General features: G+C 37.3%; 1 pseudogene; it reads left to right on the top strand.

Annotated features, from left to right (window-relative positions):
- LOC120773851 overlaps positions 1-25,581 on the top strand; it is a 328,959-nt pseudogene that overhangs the window by 46,869 nt on the left and 256,509 nt on the right.

Genomic DNA, 25,581 nt, shown 5'->3' on the forward strand with positions numbered 1-25,581 from the left:
TTAAATCAAAAATAGTCCCCACAAAAAAAAGTAGTTCAGTGGTCATGGTGATAGCGACTGTTCATGTTGTCTGAAATAAAAAAATCGAATGGGTTATAATTCAGTAGTTCTATAACTATAAATGAGTAGAAGAACATAAGTAAATTTGTATGCAATCGGTTGAATACTTTTTGTTTTAGGACCATGACAGTTTCAGAAAATGATGATTCGGGAAAAATGCAGACTTGTCATGGCGCCTGGTAGACAGTCACTTACGACACGTCGGCGACTATGAGCTGTAACTAATCAAATACTATGAATTTCGGTCTGAATTTTTCACAGCATGTTTTCAATAGGTTTTACTGTCAAAATATAAAAAAAAAATCGATTTTTCGAAGTGATTACATGAGAATACTCCCTTAAGCATTCTTTAGCACGCACTAAATACTGCTTAGTCTCTCGAAGCCCCTCAAATTGGTTGCATACGACATGGAAAAAAATTATAACTGTTATTTGGAATTTGATATATACATATAGAAATATAGGTACTTCAAATTTATTTCTAACATTACAACGGTATATTATTTGTAGATTATTACAAAAATAATAAATATAATATTAAGGGGAAACCTCACATATTAAGGAGGACATCCCACACATGTTTAGCTTTGATAATGATATATGAAATTAAAAAAACACAAAATAGTTGTACTTCCTTTATATGACGAGTATAAATACTATGTGTTATACCTATATAACGGTTAAAGTAATTTATGCCGATTTTACATGCCAAATTGGCGCAAAAACAACTAAAATATATTCGGTGAATTAAAGACGCAGGAACCGTTTGACTGCTCATTACTTCCAAACTAAGGTAGTGGGAGATATTGAGTATACGAGGAGGACGTGGATAGGTGCCGTTAGGAAACGATGTGGCAAGCGGCGGAACTCATAAAAATGCTATGAACATTTTATTCGTTCACTATACAGCTAGTTACGAGCAGGCTTGCACCGGTATTGTTATTATTCATAAATAAAAGTTGCGAAGGCCCAGTCAACGCGAGGAAGCCGAGGTTTTGGTACGCAGAATATAACAACGCAAGTGCAATTAAATACAACTAACATGGCTGTAATGAGCCTGCTGGCCATTTTGCGGCGAATATTCGCCTAACGCACGCACGCACCCATTTCTCTTCTTCATTAACTCAATTTTGCCTGGGTGTGATTTCCTTTAGCTGACACACAACGCTTAATGTTTTCCGAAACGGCCTTCACCACGAACTGCTACATGGAATTCGACTTGAACGTTTAAACGAACAAGAATAAATGCTCTAAACTTTCAGGTTATACTAAAGAGCTATTCATTATACCATGTACATAGTATATTAAGTTTGCTCCGATGTTTGTAATACTTAAAAGGAAAGGTCAGCAACTCTTTAACATATATAAATGATCAGTCGCTCGGTCGACTTAATCAGTACATACGCGAACTAGCTTTTCAGTTTTTGAGATGTCGATCTGACATTTGTCGGAACCGATATCGTAGAACTATAGCATATAGCTTTCATTAAAGCTGACCGATCAAAATCAACTCCTTGTATAGACATTTTTTTTAATTAACTAGGTATCATCACGAATTTGGCACAAATTATTTACCAGCGCATTACTAAAATCTCCGAACATATTGTTCAAATAGCTAATAGGCGTCTTTTAAGCTAACCAACCGGAATCAATATATGTCTTACCTTTTATAAAAAATGTATCTACAAGTGCACGAGTGGTTTCAGCGTTTTCAAAGTGGTCGTGAGGACATAAATGACGATTAACATGTGGGCCAATCAAAATCCGTGATCACAGGAAATTCCATCGAAACTGTGCGTGAATTCATCAAAAACCAGTCGAAATCATCATTGAAATTCATGGAAATGGAATTGAACATCTCCTAAACAACGATTTATCGCATTTTGACCGAACATTTGGGCTTACGAAAGGTGTGTGCACGGTTTTTTCCGCATAAATTGACTGACTACCAAAAATTGCTCAGAATCCGTCTCATCTATCGACGCTTGTGACCGATTATTTGGCCAAAAATCACATTTTAACCATTAACTCCCCGTATTCACCTGATATGGCACCGTGCGACTTCTTCCTTTTCGGAAAAATGCATTTGCCAATGAAAGGAAAGCGTTATACAGACGTAGAGGCCATTCAAAGGCTTGCACCGGCATACTGGCGGTCATACCGGTCAACGAACTAAAACACTCGTTAGATTTGCTTTTGGACCGTGCAAAAAGCTGTATTGAAGCAGAAGATGACTATTTTGAATAAAATAAATTGATTTTGCCGAAAAACCATTTGTTCGGTTTTTTTTAAATCCTGTTTACTTTGGAACGCTCCTTGTATGAGCAATAATGCGGCTTCGGTGCAGTCGAAGTGAACGTTTTTTATTGTTTTTTTTTCGTCAGAAAAATAATCTTGGATGACAGTAAAGTGTAGTTATTCGAGATAGCAGGCACTCTAAAGATATCAACTGAACGTGTACAGCACATTATTCGTGAATATTTGGCATGGGTATGAGAGAGCTCTGTGCGAAATGGGTATCGTGCGAGTTCACTTTGGACTAACAACTACGAAGAGTTTATGATGCGGAGCATTGTTTAGAGATGTGCAAGCATAATAAACCCGAGTTTTAGCGTCCATATGTGACAATGGATGCTCATGGCTCTATTATTTCACTCCCAAGTCCTATTGACAGTCATCCGAGAGTACTGCACAAAAAGGACCCACTCCAAACCGTCAACAAAAGCAACAGTCAGCGGGCAACGTCGTCTGTATTTTGGAATGGCAAGGACTAAGTTTTGTTGACTACTTTGAAAAAATATGTATTTGAATAAAAAGAAAATGCTGTTTGTCATCTGTCAGAAGTCAGTGAAAACTATATTAAAAACCCATGAATCGGGTTCCGAATCGATTACTCCAGATCTGACCCCCAGCGACTATTTCCTGTTCTTAGATCTCAAAAGAATGCTCGCTAGGAAGAAATTTTCGTCGAATGGAGAGGTGATCGCCGATACTGAGACCCATTTTGAAGCAAAGGACAAATCGTACTACAAACATTGTACTAAAAAGTTTGAGGATAGCTATAATCAGTGTATCATCTTTGAAGGAAACTATGTTGAATAAAAAATTCTATTTTGCCAAAAAAAAATGTGTTTTACTATGGTATTGATTTGTTATATGGTCTTACTGTGATTATATCTGGCTTAAAATTTTCAATTTAACTAAATACTTTGGTAGACGCCAGTATAATGTTGTATTAACGGAATAAATATAGTATGTATATATATGATAGGCAGGATCTCAACCGCACTTTAAACTTAGAGTTATTTTTATTTTCTTAGTATGGCTGGACTTCAAATAGGCCATAGTCTCGAGCATTGCCTCTTCATTGTCGCTAAATTTCTTGCCAGCGAGGCTCTTGACAACTAACATATTAATTATGTTCGTCACTTGTCGAAGAGAAATTCTGAAGTCACATTTTAAAGCAGAAATTCCAGTATATCTCCTTTAAAGCGGTAGTTCACATATGTTTTCATTTATGACTGCTCCGTTTTCTTATTAAAGAACACACGAGAAAAAAAGAGTTTTGGTAAAGCAGGTTTGGTAAAAAAAAGTTGCGAAGTTACCAGTTTTGTTAAATATTTTTAGTGAAATATTATCTGAACTGACCATTCTTTTCATTCATATCCAAATATATGCTTTATAAATTCACACTTGAATTGCATTTACATAACCACAACGATTGCTTTAAATATGTACTTGTATATACATATATGCTGATAAAGAAATTCAATACGCCGCGAGAATAAAAATTGCATGTATTTCAAAATTTTATTTAAACGAATTTATATTTCCCTTTTGTTTATATATCCGTAGTAAAGGGAAGCATCGAAAGCCGGATTGCGGAACTTTAATTCGCTAAACCTAACCTACTCCCAACTCAAGACTCTCCCACCACCACATAAGGTATTACTTCGTGGGAGTGACAAAACATTTTACGTCTCCTCTATAGCACGGACGGACTGGCACCTCTTCTGCTGCAGCTGTCTTAGCTTAGTCATGATGGAAGTTGCCGCTTCGGAAACAGCTTTCCACTTATCTGAGGACTGACATATAAGTGCAGACAAATTTTCCACCGTTAAACTACCACCTAGTGCAGTTTCTAATTTTTCCCTTATGCTTAGAAACTGAGGACAATGGAAAAACACGTATTCAGAGTCTTCTATGGACTCCGTAAACATCGAACAATACGGACTGACGCAATTTGAAATTTGTAAAGATATCTTCTGAAGAACTCATGTCCGCTTAATATTTGGGTCAGGTGGAAATTCAGGTCTTCATATTGTCTAGTTATCCACGTATGGATGTCAGGTATAAGTCTGTGAGTCCACCGTCCTTTGGTTAAGGTTTCCCACGGTTGCTACCATATAAATATGCTCTTCTTTCACTCCTCTCTCTTTTTGATTTCTGTTATTGGTACTGATAGCTCATATAATCTCGCGAATTCGTCTACTTGGATGTCTACGGACGGCATACTAGTTAGTACTTCAGCTCCTTTGCTGGATTTGGTTCGGAAAGCACTTGTTATTCTTATTGCTGTGAGTTTGTGCAACGCATTAATTGGTCCGCTTTTATTTCTAGTGCCTGTATCCATACTGGACTCGAATTTAGTATTACTGAGTTCATCACTTTTGCTATTAGAAGTCGTTGGCTGGAGCGCACACAGCCTCTATTTGCCATAATTCTTGATAAGGCATTGTAAATCTTGTTTGCTTTATTTCATGTGTATGCCAAGTGCTGCTTGAATTTCAGTTCGGAGTCCTGTATTATCCCTAAATACTTCAACTTTGGTTGGGAAGTAATCGCACACTCTCCTATAGTAAGAGTTATTTTGTCCTCAGTCTTCCTGTTGCTTATAAGCAATATTTCTGCTTTGTGCTCAGCTAGTTCCAAACTCATGGAGGAAAACCTTTGGCACAAACCATTTATGCATACATTACATTTATGTTGGATGTCAACAAGTTGTTTAGCTACTGCTGCCACTATAAGGTCGTCCTGTAGGCGATTAGTTTAACGTCGTTTGGTTTTTGTATTCTTAGCACCCCATCGTACACGAGATTCCATAAAAGAGGGCTTAATACAGGACTTGTGATACTCGACAAATAGGGTAGCTCTTGGTGCCTTCGTTGGTGTCGTAGAACAGCTTTCTATTTTCAAAATAACTCATAACAATATTTATGCGGTACTGAGGGGCGCGTATTTTATATAGGGTTTCGAACATGTTTGTACATTTAGCAGAGAGAGAGAGTAGCATTCTTTACATCCAGAATAATCAGTGCACGAAATTTGTTTGTACCACCTTTCCATCTTTTGCCACTTACTACACGTTTTGCAGTATCGACAACTTCTTTTAGTGCATCGATATTGGACCTTTGTTTTCTGAAGCCGTATTGTCTTTCTGATAATCCCCCCGCTTTCTGGATTGCAAACTCCAAGCGGTTTCCTATTATGCTTTCGTACCTTTGCCTATTGTGTCGAGCATGCACAGAGGTCGATACGATAAAGGTTTATCTGGGTTTTTTTTTGGTTTTCGGATTAAAACCAGACGCTGGACTTTTCAGGGATCGAGAAACTCCTCTTCTTTTATGCATGCGTTGTACATTTTAGCGAAAAGAGTGGGCTTTGAAATTATGGCTACCTTTAGAGCTCTGTTTGGTATATTTCCCCTGGGTTTACTGGTAATGCTTATTAAACTTCATTATACCTCGAACAGGGTATAGTCCCTCAGTTTATGTGATATCGAGTAGAAATGCGCAAGTCTTTTTCTTATCAAGACGATGCTCATTTTTCGTAACCGCCGATATTGGAACACCTTAGCCCATAGCTCTCATATAAATTGAGCGAACGGAATCAAGGGCTTGCATGGAACGCTTTGTCATTTGAGGAGATAACTACAAGAAATTTTACCATCTTGTACAAAAACTGGATTTCAGTAGCAATTTAGTGGTAGTTGTGTGGCCTTGAGTTAAATATTTCAAAAATATTATTAAAAATAAATAAAAACCGCTGATCTCGTGATTAGAGCATAAATACAGATATTTGTATATTCGAAGCAGATGAAACCGATTACAAGCAAACCAACAGTAAATAAAAATTTGTTTATTTAAAACTTCGTTATCAATATCCGGTATGAATATGAGTTGATGGTAAAAATTAATAAATAAATGTAATAAGAGAAACCGGAAGTTTTGCTTGATATTGGGGCAACAGCAGACGGAAATATTGGTGTGCCACTGCATCTGGTGAATATGAAACTAATAACGTGTAATGTGTAAATTATAGTAATGTTAGAGAACCTCCATTGTTTCGAAGAGTGTAGCGAGTGCTAATCTTTTCAACACGCCACCAAAATCTATAATCGACCATAAATGACATAAATGGAGTTGAGTGTCTGGAGCCAGCCATTTAACAATGCCGTCAGCACAAAGAGCATTTCTCCACCCACTCATTGGCCATCTAAATATAAACAGCCCCTTCACCAGCCACCCTTTATAATGCCTCCGCACTCTGTACGCTAAGCTATGCCACCGAAATATCTGTGCACGTGAGTGATTATGTTTGCTGGATTCCGAGGTATGAACTGTTGCTTTCCCGTAATAGCCGGAGCACAAGTTTAAAATACTTGTATTTATTTTCTGAATAGCTCTGCTTGTTGCAACCATTAACACTACCCGGTACAGCTGCAGAGAGTCGAGGATATGGATTGAATAACAATTTGTGGATGAAGTTCGTTTCATGTCCGCTTATCTCGCCTCTTTCGCCGATGCCGACGCCGTCGAACCGTCCACACAAGACCTACTACAAAATCAAAGCACAGTCCTCGATGGATACATGAGTATATACTTAACATATGTGTAAACACAATGCCTGCCTGATTTGTGTGTCCTTACGGTGGCAGTGACCGAGCGTCTGCGAAGGTGGAAGGCTGCTCTGGCGCGCAAAGTGTTTTGGGCCCAGGTGTGTGTGTGTGTGTGTGAGTTTTGAATGCATTTGTTATCTGGATGTATTACGGTGATGTATCACATGCCAATCACTGCGGCTCGTGGTTGTATTCATACAGAGCTTGACTTGAAGAATGCGACTACTTGAATGCGGATTACATTAAGCCGCTTAGAAACGTCAAACAACATCAATTCTCCTTCTTATGCGTAAGCTTCATTGCGCCAATCGTATATCCACTAGTTCCCTTCCCCTTCTACCTTGCCCTCAAGTGGAACGGTTTTGATTTTGTTGCCATGGCATGCGAGGCAATCTGTAACTGCCAGAGTTGGCAGCGCCTGAAGTACTCGCATGTCGTAGAGTTCCGCTCATCCGAGATAATTTGTCCACTCAATGGCAAAAAAAAGCGAAAAACAAGAAACAAAATGGAGTTGAATTTGAATGAGAAATAAAGTAAATAAATTGCTAGAAACTAAAATTGTATTGTTTTCAATTTTTCCCAACAAAACAAAGGATTGCGAGTGAAATTCGGTATTTCCAGTTGTGAAAAATTGCCGTCCCCCATTCTTCCAAATGTAGCGTATTGAGATTGCATGAGGAGTTTATTAAACAAATTGAATGGAGCGGATTAAAATAGTGGAGCAAATATATTGCTTGCAGCTTCACAGGAGGGATCGAGCTATCCGAGTACTCCATAACTCTGCAGAAACTATATAGAGAAGGAAAAGAAAGGCAGATGCGTTCACTATGTGTTTTTACTACATAACAAGCCTTGCAGCTCCATGCATCGTGTTGTATAGAGTAAATTTGCAATTTTGAGGAAAGATTTATTTATATATTTTAACCGTCTTGGCTTACTAGAAACTCTTCATAGTTAAACGGTTTTAATGAAGGCGTGCTCTGATATTAAGATATTTGGTCTATATAAGAGAATAGTAGCAATAATTTATTTCAAGAATTGTTCGACTTGGTATTACCACCCTCTGACCACAGTTACTAATTTCTTCAAAATGAAGGGTTAATTCAACTGATTAAGCCTTGAACCCAATGCGTTAAAGTATTGGAATTTTCAACACACGTATCTCCCGAAATTTCCCTCTACAGATTATGTAAGCCCCCGCAAAACTAATACGCCAGTGTAAACTGACGTTGAGCAATACCAAAATCTCCGCCGGGTTCGGTAGGGACCTCTCCGAGCCGTTCGATACCAAACGAGGTTTCAGACAAGGTGACTCCCTATCGTGCGACCATTTCCATGTATTCATGGATAAAATAGTTCGCGCTGCAAATCTGAAAAGAGAAGGTAATCCTCTATAAGAGTTTATAGCTGTTGACGGACGCCGATGATATTGAGTTCCACGGCTACAGTAACTACGCCGTTAATTGATTGACATATTTCAGTGAATTTAGAGGCAGTAGCTACGCTGGCTAGGTCATGTCGTCCGAATGGATAGAAACACTCCAGCTCTGAAAGTATTCGACGCAGTACACGCCGGGGAAGCAGAGAATGAGGAAGACCTCAACTCCGTTAGAAAGACCAGCTGGAGAAGGACCTGGCTACACTTGAAATCTCCAATTGGCGCCAAACAGTGAAAGGGAAGAATGACTGGCGCGCTGTTGTAAACTCGGCTATACATAACCGCGTAAGCAGTATCAGCGCCAATAAAGAAGAAGAAGATTATGTAGAAAGTAGCGTTGGCGTCACTGAAGTTGCAAGCTTGAGTGATAGCAGTATATAACATACATTTATACAAATATTTTTTTCGTATTTTACCCTTCTATATATCAATATATGTGCTTCCAAAACTGCCCTGTATGTGTTCATATATTTAGGTAGCAATCCAAAACTTTCTACAGCGATATTTCTTTTTTATTGTTGGGCAACTTTTATGTGAAAATTTCTAGTCATAAAATATGAACTTCCACGCGGTTGTATAGGGTGTTTCAATGCGTGCACAGCAATTAAAAGATGTGTTTTAGCAAATCAAAATGGTTTTATTTTCTCATAAGCTTCGCTTAATGAAATTTGTGAAATAATATAATCCAAATGTCCAATAAGGAAGTGAAATGCCATAACAGTTTCGAAAAAATAGGACCTGAAAATCAACGATATCGTTCGCATGAATGGCGTTTAAGTTTAATCTTGAGTCAGGTTAATTCCCTCAGTCCATAAATGAATACCTGACACACGATTACAATCGCTCAAAGCTTTGTTTGAACTCACAAGTGAAAAGAAACTTTGATATTGAATTTGCACATTTTCACTAGTTGTAAATTTACCACTTTTATAACACAAACGTCACTCATTTACTGTTATAAATGTCACTCACATACTCCGAAAAACAAATCCAAATTCAATATAGCTGCATGCATATTGAAAACCCGTTATTTACATACGTTGCACATACCTGAAAGTAAGAACGTCTGGGAGTTTATGGAAAACAATTGCAATGATTGATATGGCGCCAGCTAACAAAGTCCCATTGTACAATTCGTTTACTACACACCTGAATGAAATAGCCTTTGTACTAGAGGACTTCTCTGCCAACCTTTTGGGTTTCAGTCTAAGACTTTATGTGAGGTTAAAGTATAATTGCGTCTGTGTTTATAAGACTGCGCACAAATACAATTTGTTTAGTTTAAGTATTATATGTTGAAAGTGTGCGAATCATATGAAATCTAAGTGATATCACCAAAATACAAAAAACATCGTAAGTGAACAAATTTAATTAGATAATTATTTTCAGTGTAAACTGTTTTATTCTGAGGTCTGGAATATGGTTTATATAGGTGAGGAATGTAAGGTCCAAATACAATGATTTTATGTAAATTTTCTGACATTCTTTTAAAAATGAAATATTATGTGAATACATTAACAAAGTTCTCCAAAGTACTCTGGGAGTATAAGATACCTTACTATTAATATCAGTTGCTTGATCGTTTCGCCACTATTCACGCTTCGACATTTTATACTTTGCAGCGCTGGGTTTCATAAGAACTTGTGTGAATCATCGAACCGCCATATTTCGAAAATTTTTATAAAGAGTCGAATATATGTATGTATGCACCTAAATGTATTTATCTTCTAATTGAAGAGCGATAACAGCTCACCGTAATAAGAAATGCAGAGTTACCATGGAAAAAATAAAACAGTAAGATTCTGAAGCGGAACAGATACCGGCAACAGCTGACAGCTTTAAGTGGGGAGGGGCGTCGCCTGTATTTAATTATCACACTTTTTATCAGTAATGTTGCTATTATTGGCATCGATATTGTCACGGTAAGAGTCTATACGATACATTGTAACAGAGGCCAGCATAAAGGCAGGGTTACTGAAAGGACTATAGTGTGACGTAACAGTGAATTACCAAAGAACAGCAGATTAATTCGTCCGTAGAAAATAAGCTTTCGAGTAACATGTAGTTGCTTGGCATTTTTGCAGAATAATTCTATTAGTTGCGAAGAAGCCAAGGACCTAGACGGGTGATGTGGGGAAAATTGCTGTGATGTAAGCAAAGTGACATTATTTCCTATTTAAAAGAGATTCAGATCCTCGCGTCGCTAACATTATGCCCATATGTGCATACATATGTATATCAACGGAAGCAAGTGGCAAGAAATACGATACGTACTTCTATGTGTGTATATACATACTTACACATTCGGCATCAAACGTTCGCGCAAACGAATCTTGGCGCGTTTGGAGGCTTGCAGCCCTATAGCTTTGATTGCTATTGCATCACTAGTTTGAGGCGTTGCCACAAACGCTTTCACTATTTTACGAATTGCTGGCTCATCTAGTGTAACATAACATACATATGTATATGTTAATACGAAGTAACGGCAATATGCAGTAATTGTCCTGTGGTGCTGTCGAATAACATTGGCCCCTTAGCTTTTGTGAAAGTATTTTTTCACTTTGTGCGTTTGTTTTTGCCTAGTCCACGTTTTTATACCCTGAACAGGGTATATTAAGTTTGTCACGAAGTTTGTAACACCCAGAAGGAAGCGTCGGAGACCCTATAAAGTATATACATAAATGATCAGTATGTTGAGCTGAGTCGATTTAGCCATGTCCGTCTGTCTGTCTGTCCGTTTGTATATATACGAACTAGTCCCTCAATTTTTAAGATATCGTATTGAAATTTTGCAAACGTCATTTTCTCTTCAAGAATCTGCTCATTTGTCGGAACTGCCGATATCGGACCACTATAACATATAGCTGCCATACAAACTTAACGGTCGGAATCAAGTTCTTGTATGGAAAACTTTCACATTTGACAATGTATCTTCATGAAATTTGGTATAGATTATTTTCTAAGGCAACAATATAATATCCGAAGAAATTCTTCAGATCGGTTAACTATAACATATAGCTGCCATATAAACTGAGCAATCGGAATCAAGTTCTTGTATGGAAAACTTTTGCATTTGACAATGTATCTTCATAAAATTTGGTACAGATTATTTTGTAAGGCAACAATGTAATATCCGAAGAAATTGTTCAGATCGGTTAACTATAGCATATAGCTGCCATACAAACTGAATGATCGGAATCAAGGGCTTATATGGAAAACTTTCGCATTTGACGTAGTATCTTCACGAAATTTGACATGGATTTTTGCCTAAGGTAATAACATAATCTCCGAAAAAATAGTTCAGATCGGATTACTATAGCGTATAGCTTCCACACAAACTGAACACATAGTTACTAAAAGAAATGCACCTGTGAAGGATATATTAGCTTCGGTGCAGTCGAAGTTAACGTTTTTTCTTGTTTTCAATAAATTTTGGTGTGAATAAGTATTTAATCCATTGATATGATTTTGAATACTTTAGAATTAAATAAGATTAGTTTAAGTTAATTTGAGACTATTATGTATTAATTGGGTGTTGGACTTAATCAACGCATGATTCTATTGGACCACTTCCGTCAGTTGTTTTACGCTTTTAAAGTCGAGCACGAACTGCATGCTAACAGGTCCATTAACTCATCCGAGTGGCTTTGGTAGTTCTTCATGACGGCTAAACTGTTATATTTCTTCAGTGCACAACTTCTATAGTGATTAAGTGGGAGCTCTGTGCTCTTGTCAAAAAATTTAAAATTGTAATATCAACAAAAAAAGTACTCCGGTTGAAGTTAAACCAAAGGAAATTGCGCTGGCTACAACTCTATGCCATTCTCAATCCTTATAAGTACTAATTGTTTTAGCCAACATCCAGAGTTAGGTTAGTGGAACAGCCTTTTAAATATTGATTTATACATTCTTTATTTATAAAGTAAACCATTAATTATACAAGTATTAAAGTCAAATAAATAAGTTTATTAATGAATCATTTGGAAATTGCAACAAAGCTGGTGCGTTTCGGACCAGTTGATCCACCTACCGAATTGTTAGTTATAAATTAGTATGCTCACTACACGACGGGTTTCCTTTGCTTAAACATGCATACATACATACCATACATATACATTTGCTTAAACATACATACATACAAAACATATATATTTATATATAATATGTGTTTAAGTGCGCACATGCACCTGTAGCTGGGCGGTCTCGTTTGTGTCAGCTTTACTTTAACGCGTCCACATGAAAGAAAATTAAGTTTTTATCGATTGGTCTTTTCCCTTTTTGACACCTCCACCACTCGTGCACACACATCGCTGCGTACGTGGTAATGTTTGCGTTGCTGAGTATTGCTGTGTACAATGCGTGTATCACTGCTCACCAAAATTTCACGAAGATAAACATCGTCATCAGAAAGGTAAATTTGAAAAGCTTCGATTCGACACCCAGCTTCCTTTTGGGCGCTGTCGTCGCTGTCCCTTTGTGCACGCGTGCGGCTGTGGGTGGGGGTGGCTGGCATACATGCATAATGTAATATTTACTCTAATTTAAGCTGATATCGACGAGTGCGTATCCACAGGAATAACCAATTTCGTTATTCAACGTTGTCGCCACCATCCAATCACCTAATTCCTCGCCCATCCACATCTCCACCCATCCATCAGCCATTCCCAGCAGGAAATGCCGAGTTCTGGAAATAAGCTACAATTCGTTATTTGCGCAGTTTCAAAGAAGGTAACGTGGCTTACATGACATGTGCTTATGTACAGGTGTATGTGTACGGATTCCTTAAATATAACAACATATTGGTTCTTGGCTGGGTTTCTTTCGTGCTTTGTGGGGCTTTCATAGACTCTAACGGAATGAATTTCGACTTGACAGTAAAACTGTTGCTATCAAGTTACAGCGTGAGTTGCCGAGGCCCTTCGAAAACTCTCCAGCGCTAATCTACTCACAATTAAGGAATTAATGTAACTCTGCAAAACTAAAATTGAGTTCGTTTTTCTCAAATATAAAATGCTTTTTGTTGATGAGGGTTTCTCATCTGCTCGGTTGAATTAAGACAGGGCTTTTGTAATAACTTGTAAGTTTTGATATATAATAATAATTATTCGAACGCATCTACAATAGAGACATATATTTCGACTAAATAATATAATTATTATTTCCTCTATGGTATATGGTATCTACATATATTCGCCTATATCCTAAATTATGATCATATATTATGGGAAATTACACGAAGTAACACCGCCTAGAAAAAAATACAGGAACCATATCCTAGCATGTTTTCTCAGTAGTTCTGCAAAGTGAGGAAGATTTTTATTCTCTATCCAATTTTTAATGCCAATTATCCACTGTGCGTGGCTCCAATTCAGGCAGCAGAAACTGTTGAATTCTTTCACAACACCTCAGCCACTTCAAACAAATAATGTATTTCCAATACAGGGTGATTTTAGGTTTCTGCACAAAAACTAAAATTCACGAAAAGTCCGAATGTAGTTCTGGATTAGGAATTCATTAAGTGGGCTCTATTCACTAATTGGGACATTTTGAAACAAAGTCACAATTTATGACAAGTGGCTATTTACAATACAGTATCTAGTCTCTAAACACAAAATATCGTCTCAAATTTATCAGCTGATAGTAAACAGGTCACAAAATTAAAATAATAAATAGAAAACAAAGTTTTTTATTTGGCTTACAAGATTTTGAAATTTAAGAAAAAAAATTGCTTAATAGCAGTGAACATAATAATATTACTAAAGTCTCTCCAATTGAAATCTGGAACACTTCAGAAATATGGCAGATCCATTTCTTGTAGAAAAAAATATTTATAATATATTATCGATTGTCAACATCATTGTGTTGAGAGCTTCTAGTTTTCAGTTTTACCTCCGAATGTAATTCAAGGAATGCTACATGGCCCTATATTTTCTTCTTGTAGGTCCGTAACGATTCTGCAAATATAACAATTAAGCATCTATATACGAATAAAAGAAAATAACGCGTATTCTCCATTTTGAATATACTGAGAATGCCCTTAAATTTCGATATTAATAAGTACGGTTTTCATTGTGAAACTTTTCTACGATCGTACCAATATATGTATTCTTTCTATACCCAAAGCGTTTTATCTCCGTCGAAAGGTAAAATAGCACCCAGTATATGTATATGCAAGCATGTGTGGCGCGTTCCATCTATTAATATAATATAATCGCTAATATTTGCACTCCACCTACATTTACGTTTGCCTTGACTCATACTTGTACCTCGCGTCTGCTCGCTTTTGGGGTAGACGATTCGGCCCTGTACGGTTTTCAGCATCCACACGTTTGCTTATTGAAGCGCGTGTGCCACAGACATTTTTCCTTGTTCCACGGCAACGTACATACATACAAGTGGTGTATGCACAGGTCCTTACATAGCTCCTGGCGTTGTGTACCGTGAATGTTTATTGGGAGTATATCTTCCTAATTTCTTATTTATGAGTTATTGATATTTATTGTTAAATATTGAATGATACATAACAAATATTATTACATTTTTTAATACACTCGCACATAATTCATATGATTTGTTCTTTTAAGGAGATTTATCTTTGCCCGAAATTGTTGGCTCCTAATTTCTTTAATTTAGGTGAATTACCAGGGACAAAGGACTACTATGCTTCAGTAAATCTCTATTTTTACCCATATACACATAAAGATATAATTGTACATAAGGGCGTTTTCTTTTTTGAACTATTAATTTTTTTTAATCCCCTCATTAAATTTGCTTGGAAATACCCTAAACAAAATTCCCTGAAAATTTGAGCCCTTAATATTGACATTAAGAACTGGACCAAGGCATGTAAAAATTTTCCATTGAAAAGACACGACAATCGTGATTTTGTATCTTTAAATATCTATAGCTCAGAGGCATTTTATGGCATTGCTTTGATTTTAGACACATATTCCTCAGAATTGAACATTCTAAAAAAATGCCCATTGCGACAAAGTCGAAATTCACACAGACGAGGTAGTACGGCGGTCTAAAAATGATTTTTCCACGAATTTCGCATTTTTGTATATATGTATCTCGTAATGACAAGAGCTATAGAAAAAATCTAAAAGACAAACTTTTAGGAAATTTTATTTGGACAAAATCGCTGTCATTACTATTTCTCGAGATATTGGGATTTTTAAGTAAGGCTGTATGGACTTTTTTCATAGACTTTTTAATATATACCATTTATAAAAATAGATGTAAGAGATATAAAAAAAAAATAAAGTATTTCCAAGGAAATTTCATGACGGGGTTGAAAAAAAATTATAGCTAAAAAAAAGAACAGCCTAATGTACATATTTACAAATGGATATGTGTCAGCATACGATTGTCTGAGAAAATTAAAAGAATTTAAGAAAACACGAGATTTTTTTCTTTCGTATAATATCTCAACCAGTAAGGTAAGGTAAACGCATAAGGTATTATATTAGATAAAATGTGATTGGTAATTATAATTCCGTAATGATAGAATGTGAAATAAGTTAGTTAATAGTGTAAAACTTGTCTAATGTTATTCGAAATGGTCCAAAAATCATTAATGAAATAGTTAGCATCAAGTAATCGGTGGAGAGATAAGTGATATCTTACTCGATTGTGGACGAGACATTCATTTAATTAAAGATAAATGCCTTTCTCATCTTCATTGCGCTGGTATGTGCCACGTGTAAGTCACTAAATAACTTTTCTCTGGGAAACCGTAATCCATCCTCGAACTACTTTAGAGTGGTGTTCCATATTCCTTGTCTTAAAACCCGCATATCATTACCTAAATCCAGGTCTCGTCTTTAAATCTTATATCGGGTGATTTTTTAAGAGCTTGATAACTTTTTTTTAAAAAAAAACGCATAAAATTTGCAAAATCTCATCGGTTCTTTATTTGAAACGTTAGATTGGTTCATGACATTTACTTTTTGAAGATAATATCATTTAAATGTTGACCGCGGCTGTGTCTTAGGTGGTCCATTCGGAAAGTCCAATTTTGGGCACGTCGAATTTTCAGTGAATGGGCCCTAGAAAAGTTGGCAGAAAATCCGCTTTTTTATCGACAAATTTTGTTCAGCGATGAGGCTCATTTCTGGTTGAATGGCTACGTAAATAAGCAAAATTGCCGCATTTGGGGTGAAGAGCGTATAGGATTGCGTAATAGGAATGTGCTTCTTTGCTAACAATACCAGCGCGTTTTTTTCAGTGGCAAGATTAAGATCTCTCATGTCAAGCCGCATTTGTGTCTTTAGTGACTCGGTCAGTAGTTTGCGTAGTCAACTAGGTATATAGCGACTGATAAATAAACTGACTGGCGACTTAACATTCAATGTAAGAAATGAGGACCACAACATCAATCACTGATACCTGGTATAAAGAAGGAACTTGGAAATTTATTAGTCAATTAATGCTTTCTTCATTCTTCAGACGTAATTATAATTTTATGCAGGGTCGTTCTGCTCAACAAGTAAGTTTCTTTGATTCTACGGTAAATAGCGACTAATTTGATATAAATGTTTATGTTTGCGAACTTACTTCGTGCCCAATACGGGAAAAAATTGAATCCGTTGATTTAGCTTTGATTTGAAAAATACATGATTGTTAAAAAGCACGAGCAAAATGTTTTAAAGCCGATTATTTATTGAAAAATCAAATAAGCTCAGCTCGAAAATTTGTTCTTTCAATGCATGGTGTTAAAGTTGGCCTCGAACGATCCCGCAGCATAAACAACTTAACGTAGCAATACGAGTATTCTACCAGCCCAGTAAATGGAAAATGCTGCAGTTTCTGCCACCTAACAACAATTCACAAACTTAACTTAAACAAAGTCAATTATGTGCTTGTAAAGCATCCACCCACATGTAGACACGTCGCTAGTTGCCCATTTTGTACTAAGTTAATTTTATTTTAATTTTCTACTTTCAGCTTGCCGGGTCACCATCAGTCAGGAAATGGCGGAACCGGTGAAGTGATGAATGTATAAAACTCATTACCGTAGAACCAATGACCAAGCCCAATCATGCATATCGAAGTGCAGAATCTAATTAATATTGTCGGTCAGTGCATCACATATTCAAACAACAACAACAACAAAAAGAACATCAAGCACGAGCGCGGCGCTAAGTGTATATCGAGTGTAGTTTAATTATACCTCTCCGATACTGTGTTGCCGCCGAGGTGGCGGAACCTAGTGCACGCTGCGGATAACCGCCGGAACAACCTAAGGCGGATGCAGGGTTGCAGCTGCAATTTACTGTGTATTTTCCATTTTTTGCGGCACAATGACCAATACGGTTCGGATACTACTTCTGTTAAGTGCCGCACAAATTAGGCCGTTCAAGCGACTGGCGGCATAAATAAACTTCGGATCGGGCTTTCGGTCGAGTCTTTCATGCGAGTAGTGATTTTTTTTTATAGGGAAAACGCATGAAATTGTTTAGCAGCATTCAATGAAATCTTATAAGACATTTCCTTCGCGACGTAAGCGATGGCGTAATTTATATTTGAAATTTGTCTAACGGTGTAGAGAACGGTCAGTTTAACCTCATTAGAAATCAGGCGGCAAGCTGATTTACTGAGTGTGCGCACATAAATAACAGCAAAAACAATTAGGTAACAGCAACTGCTATGTAGAAAGATGGTATCGTTGGCGGAAATTAACACCACAGCGGCAATGACGCCGAGCGGCTTCTTCCGGATATACGGTCTCAACGTCGGCGGTGATGACGATGACATCGTTATAAATGGCAGTGGTGATGGTAATAACAACGAGGTGGAAAGGGTTGTTATGGACGCTTGGAATACATTTGGCAGCTCAAACTCAACTAGCAGCCAAGCGACGAATGTGACCTCAATGAACTCATCTTCGATGACCCAACACAACACCACATTCGCCGATAATGCCAACAATACGTCCTATACATGGCCATCTGCAACGGATGAATCGTACAGTGACTTGGATTTCCAGTCATCTTCCGTATTTGTTGGTTCTAATTCAACGCTGCCTACAGATAGGAAAGCAGCGAACGGAAATGGAATTGGAAATGAAGGTGGGTGGTCGGTTGATGGTAGCTATGACACCACTGAAGGCGCACTTGATAATTGCACTACACCAACAAACAGTTTGTTTGATATTGCCTTAACGACAACGGGAAAGAGTCGCGTTGCTGTTGCTGAGAACGGGGATGATATCAACTTTGCTTTGATCGATAGTGCGGAAACGGCTATGGGCGGTGACAATGATTACGAAACAGTAGAGGGTTTTAATGGTGGTGTTGACGAAGTTGATCGCCTACCGGACGAAGGTACTGATTTTATTCGACATTCCAGCGCATTAGACAGTTTCGGATCGATAAGAAACGAATCGTATTACCCGAGTTTCGATGGCGGCGGGACGAGCGTGGCGACCGTGAGAAAGGGCGTAACTGGTGGCGCGGGCGATAAGAGTGGTAGTTCATTCATGCTGATGCTTGAAGACTTTGGCGATTATTTTTTTAATTTTAACGGAACCGGCAGCGGGGTCGGTGATGGTGTCGCGTTTTCGGATACACAATCTACAATAAGCACTTTAAATGCGACCGACTTCCTTACACGAACTAATTGCTCAAATATAACGGATTTGTGTGTGGAGCCATATGATGAAAGTAAGTGAATCCTAATTATATATTTTGTGGACTTAACTCTTGACAGAAAAGCCTTTTAAGTGAGACGTTTATCTTGTTCAACAATTTAGTCATCCATCATAGATGTTTGGTATTGAAAATTTAATTTTCGTTAAAATCGTTAAGCAACGATTGACATATTTTTAACTGAAACACTATAAAGTATACAAGTAATTGAATAGGACAAAGACAAACTAAATTTATTAAAAATAGGTTTTCGTTTTCAAAATGAAAGTGAAATAACAGAGAAATGTAAATTCTAAAGGAAAATGTTTTAATTTAAAATTATATACTTGAGCCTTGGGAGGTTGACTACCCACCACCTACTAACCACCCATTAGCGCCTTGGCATGACGCATTCGTTGGAGTTGTTTTCAATACTTTTTCTTGTCTCCTCTTTCCTCCTTGCGGAGCAGCTCCTTTATGGTATGAGGACCCAACGCGATGAAGGATAAGGTGCACTTCGTTTCTTTCCGATAGGCTGTTTAGCCGGTCTCTACACTCCTTGCAATAGTAGCGATTTGATCTCACAGGCAGAGATCGATTTAAGTGCCTCTTGACTGTCTCTAAGTATGGCTAAACGTTCGTTGCCGTAGTTGCGTCTGAGGTTTATCCCTAAGCACCGACTTATGGCAAGGGCCTCTGCTTGAAGATTTCCTTCAGGTATGGAAAGTTTGGTGCGTGGTCCTGCGACTCCTGCATCAATTCTCTTCGACGTTTTCGAGCCGTCGCTGAACCACTTAATTGTACTATCTCTAAGCAATAGTTCGAGAGTGGAATCATTCCATTACTGCTAGGGGTAACCTTGAACTTCCTACTTCAAGGGAGAAGTTCTTCATACACTGGGATGGGATTACATACTTTCATTCTGACAAACCCTTCTGCTGTTATTTGAAGCAGTGCGTGTTTGGCTACCTGACCGATTAGTGCTCCATACGTGATAATCGGCCCTAACAATCCTTTGCTTGCAGCCCCAGGATTTAGCAGCTAGCCGACCAACGTCAGTTTAAGGCTTTAACCGCAAAGTGAAGTCCAGTACGAGACCAAATAATTCGACAATGTTAGTCCCCAAGCGTTAGGTTCCTTTGACGCACCCATTTGCGGACAGTTATTGAGCTATATTTTATTCCATAAAAATCTTACTTATTTTCTATGCTTTCTCGTTTTACAGTTGTTCCGAATTATTGGGCGCTTACGTTGATGGTGTTTCCTTTGCTGACATTGTTCGGTAATATTTTAGTGATCCTTTCAGTGTGCCGCGAACGATCCTTACAAACGGTTACGAATTATTTTATCGTGTCTTTGGCAATAGCCGATCTACTAGTTGCTGTCGTGGTGATGCCGTTTGCGGTTTATGTTTTGGTAAGTAGTGTTTATTTTATAATTTGTCCATAAATGTGATGCCATAATATAATTAAATTCTATTCCCATTTTGAAATAAGCTTTTATTTTATTCCGACACTTCGGTGTTTCGATATTTTTTTAATATTACTAGCTATTAATCCCACCATACGGGTATTACTCAAACCCCGAAAAATATAATTTCATTCACTGAGAAATCAAAATCATGAAAGCTTCAGAAAAATATGACACGAAAGTAATTTTTAATGAGATAATTAATAGAAAGGCAGTTTCATAGCTCTCATGATAGGACGAGGGATTGGTTTTGGTATTCTTAGATCCATCTCTATTTCTAGTCTCTATTAATTTAAGCTTGAATTATACATACTCTCAGAGAAAATAGCCTAGAGGCGTTAAGTCGCTTGATCATGGCGGCCAATCGGCAGCGCCATTTTTGGTCCATATACAAGGTGTGTTCCAAAATAAACAGGATTGAGAATTGATGAAACAAGTTTATGGCGTTGATTGCCTATCCCGTAGCAGAGTGCACGAGTGGTTTCAACGTTTACAAAGTGGTTTCCATCGAAACTGTGCGTGAATTCATCAAAAATCAGCCGAAATCATCATTGAAATTCATGGAAATGACGCATTTTGACGGAACATTCGGGCTTACGAAAGGTGTATGCACGGTTTGTTCCGCACAAATTGACCGACGACCAAAAATTGCTCAGAGTCCAACATTCGAAGGACCATTATTTGACCAAAAATCACATTTTAACCATTAACCACTCCCCGTATTTAACTGATATGGCACCATCTTGCTAGAAATAGAAATCGTCCGCATCTATTTCATCGAACCCCAGGAAGAGAAGTCGGTCAAGATAGAAATTAAATAGTCAAATCAAAAGTTATCAGAAGAAAACTTTTCACAAATGAAGGCCTCAAGGTATAATATTTCATCTTACTTTCAAAATTTGTTGAAATCGAATCGATCAATCATTCAGAGACCAAATAGGTCAACTCAAATGCATTTGGCCGGTTTTTTCTGAACATATCGGTCAGTCTGTGAGGTTTAGCATTTAAATTTGGGGGGCTATTTTTGTGATAACAGCATGCACTGGTGGCAAAAATGTGTACAATCAGTTCAATACTTCGCTCCTTCGCCGCTTAATACCTAATCTACATATAACAGACATTTTCGGACATAAACATCTGTCGGACAAAATTTTAATGAAATTCAGAAAGAATCTCTTTATAATAATAGTAAATCTATTTGTCTAAAATGGATGAAATCAGGGCTGTACTTCCCCTAGTCTCCATATATCGGGTGATTTTTTAAGAGCTTGATAACTTTTTTTTTAAAAAAAAACGCATAAAATTTGCAAAATCTCATCGGTTCTTTATTTGAAACGTTAGATTGGTTCATGACATTTACTTTTTGAAGATAATTTCATTTAAATGTTGACCGCGGCTGCGTCTTAGGTGGTCCATTCGAAAGTCCAATTTTGGGCAACTTTTTCGAGCATTTCGGCCAGAATAGCCCGAATTTCTTCTGGAAATGTTGTCTTCCAAAGCTGGAATAGTTGCTGGCTTATTTCTGTAGACTTTAGACTTGACGTAGCCCCACAAAAAATAGTCTAAAGGCGTTAAATCGCATGATCTTGGTGGCCAACTTACGGGTCCATTTCTTGAGATGAATTGTTCTCCGAAGTTTTCCCTCAAAATGGCCATAGAATCGCGAGCTGTGTGGTATGTAGCACCATCTTGTTGAAACCACATGTCAACCAAGTTCAGTTCTTCCATTTTTGGCAACAAAAAGTTTGTTAGCATCGAACGATAGCGATCGCCATTCACCGTAACGTTGCGTCCAACAGCATCTTTGAAAAAATACGGTCCAATGATTCCACCAGCGTACAAACCACACCAAACAGTGCATTTTTCGGGATGCATGGGCAGTTGGCCACCAAGATCATGCGATTTCAACGCCTTTAGACTATTTTTTTGTGGGGCTACGTCAAGTCTAAAGTCTACAGAAATAAGCCAGCAACTATTCTTAGCTTTGGAAGACAACATTTCCGAAGAAATTCGGGCTATTCCGGCCGAAATGCTCGAAAAAGCTGCCCAAAATTGACTCTCCTGAATGGACTACCTAAGACGCAGCCGCGGTCAACATTTAAATGAAATTATCTTCAAAAAGTAAATGTCATGAACCAATCTAACGTTTCAAATAAAGAACCGATGAGATTTTGCAAATTTTATGCGTTTTTTTTTAAAAGTTATCAAGCTTTAAAAATCACCCACAACATTCAGTTAACATTCCGATTTTCAAACATCGCTATAAAAGATTAAGAAATGGGCTTAGATTTTCTAATTTAATCAAATTGAGGGTATAAAAAGAGCGGTTACACCCGAACTTAGCACTTCCTTACTTGTTCCTCTTAACTTATTTAATCTTTTAATTATGAATGAAAAAAGGTATATCGCAGACTTTCTAGTTGACAGTTTTCGTTTTGAGGTTCAGCACAGTTAATATATAACATAAGTAACATGGACCATTCCATCTTTTAAATTGGCTCAAAATAGTATATTTAGAACGAAAAATTTATATTAACGAATGTTTAATAAAAAATGACCAAAACTGCAAATATCTATTTATCAACACTGTAGCATAAGTATATATTGCTTATGCGCATATAGGGAGATATATTCATGAGTCCACCCGCACTTCTCCTTGAGATCGGAAGAGCTTTCGTCTGATGTCAATGACATTACTCGATCTCTGCACCATATAGCAGGGCAGGGATGATGAGTGACGTGTAAAATTTGGTCTTTGTTCGTAGAGAGAGGACTTTACTACTCAGTCTATAGTAGCACCTCTTGGCAACCCTTGCTAAATTTTTCCTTTACTGTTACTAAACTTTTAGTTCCTTTAAATATGTATCATTAAGAGAAACATAGGTGATTGCCAGTTTAATTTTGAGTATTCGAATCACTATCTTCTTTTAAATAAAAATGCCAATTCTCTATCATGACCAAAAACTCTCAAACAGGCTTCCGCAACTTTGAATATCAGGAGAAACAGACATTGTGTGGATTAGAACTACAATTTGTCACAACCAAATTGAAACTATAAGGATCCTAATGGGCCAATTTCATAACTTCGAGCTTCTCTTTAGCAAAAAAAATATATATATTTTAATATACACATGTATACATATCTGTAAATATGCTCGAATTCTAGCTTATGATAGAATATAGAAGTAATTCTACTTTCGCAGTTCTGCCTGCTTACTTTAATTAATTTACTACCACTTTAGGGTTTATGGACTGAAAATATTCGGCCATTGCAATGAAAAAATTAATATTAAGGGTGGAATAATTGAGGTGCAAAGGAGGCAAACCTAAAGAGCATTTGTCAAATCTAATGCTGTCTGAATAGCTTGAAATAATTCAATAAATACGTAGGAAGTTTCAGCATCGTTAAATTGTTATTTAATAATGGAAGTTTGCCGAAAAGCATATAGTTCCGCGCTCGTCCAATGAATACCCATATTTTATATGTTACATCATCTTTATCAAATTCACACTCTTTCATTATTTGAGTAAAAATAATATAATATAAACCGATATTCACATACAAAATATAGGTCATACATAAGATAAGTGTATACCATTAATTCCAAAGTGAATAGACTTTTGGGCCAAGTTTGGTTTAAGTCAATTTAAATAATATGGTTAGGAATGTAGCGAGTCAACCCAGTTATTTAGCAATTCAACTTTGTCAATGTGTCACATGAAATGAATTCGGGGTCAATCCTATATTACCAGTTAATAGATGTTGTCCCGTATTAGGCCCAATTATTGTGTAATCTTCATGTATGTAGTGACGAGGAAGAAGACAGAACCAATATACTGTGGAACTAATAGCTGTGATTGATCTCATGGTAGCAGTAGCTAAACAATTAGTAGACCTAAGAAATAAATTTAATTAGTGCTTAAATGGTCTACGCCAATGGTTCACTTCTGTAAGTCTGGAACTGGGGAGCACAAAAGATAGGTTTTGACGTCATATGCACCAGAAGGTGCAAGAATGAATAGAGCTCACCAAGGGCAGAGTGGAAGGATCTGGGAGTAAATTGGAGGAAAAGCAATGAGTTCCATAATATTGTGTAACACCATTTTGGAATACAGGCACTGGATATAAAAGCGTATAGGGAGCAAATAATTGCAGAGCATAGGCTTTCAAAGCAATTCGAGTTATAAGTGCTTTTCCGGACTACTGTTTGTATCAACCGATCTAACACGAAATATTAGCAGTATGTCATCCATTGGCATCCAGCAGATGAACTCAACCGATTATAATAGCTATCAGCGCCTACCGGCAAAGACCGAGGAGAGGAAACAAGAGCACTCAAAACGTGGTAGCAGCGTTTCTCCATCCAAAGGGCACTGGACCCAGTTTTATACTGCTACACCACTGTAGTAGATTGACAGACTATTACGCCAAGCTGGAAATTGTGTCAACATTACAAATGCCAGAAGTCTGGGACATGATCTTATTTATCTACCTTGTAGTTTGAAAAGTGGAAACGTCCCCGCAAAAAGTGGGGAACGGGAACGCAACATTCATTAAATAAGCTCACAAACTATTTAAGCTATACCAATTAGACAGTTTGCGTAGCTATAAGGGGCGAAGGGGGCCGTCGCCCCGGGTGCAACGTCAGGGGGGCGGCAAAACGATCTTCGCTGTTTTGTAAAACTCCAATTCGGACAAAAATTCCTGAAAATTGTGTCAAAAGTGTACAAGATATAGGGCGGAAATTGGTTTTTTTTATGGCTTTTAATAACATGTCTTTTCCTCAAAAACCGTATTGTGAGAATTTTAGAACTTCAGAATTTGCGTGGCTTCTAGTTCCAAAATTTTATATACTTAATATCGAAGATATTTTGTGAAAAATTAACTTTTGTCTGAATCACCTCATGGAAACTTTAGTGGTAGATAAAGGGCGAGATGGCAAAACATCCTTTAGTCTCCGGGTTCGAAGTTGTAGCTACGCCACTGCAATTAGACTTAGTACGAAGATTTACCTTTAACATTTGGTGCAAAGCTTGGTAAATAACTCTCAAATATATAGTACATATTTTTTTTCTTTTCAGTT

This window comes from Bactrocera tryoni, chromosome 4, assembly GCF_016617805.1.
Source record: "Bactrocera tryoni isolate S06 chromosome 4, CSIRO_BtryS06_freeze2, whole genome shotgun sequence".
Taxonomy (NCBI): Eukaryota; Metazoa; Arthropoda; class Insecta; order Diptera; family Tephritidae; genus Bactrocera; species Bactrocera tryoni.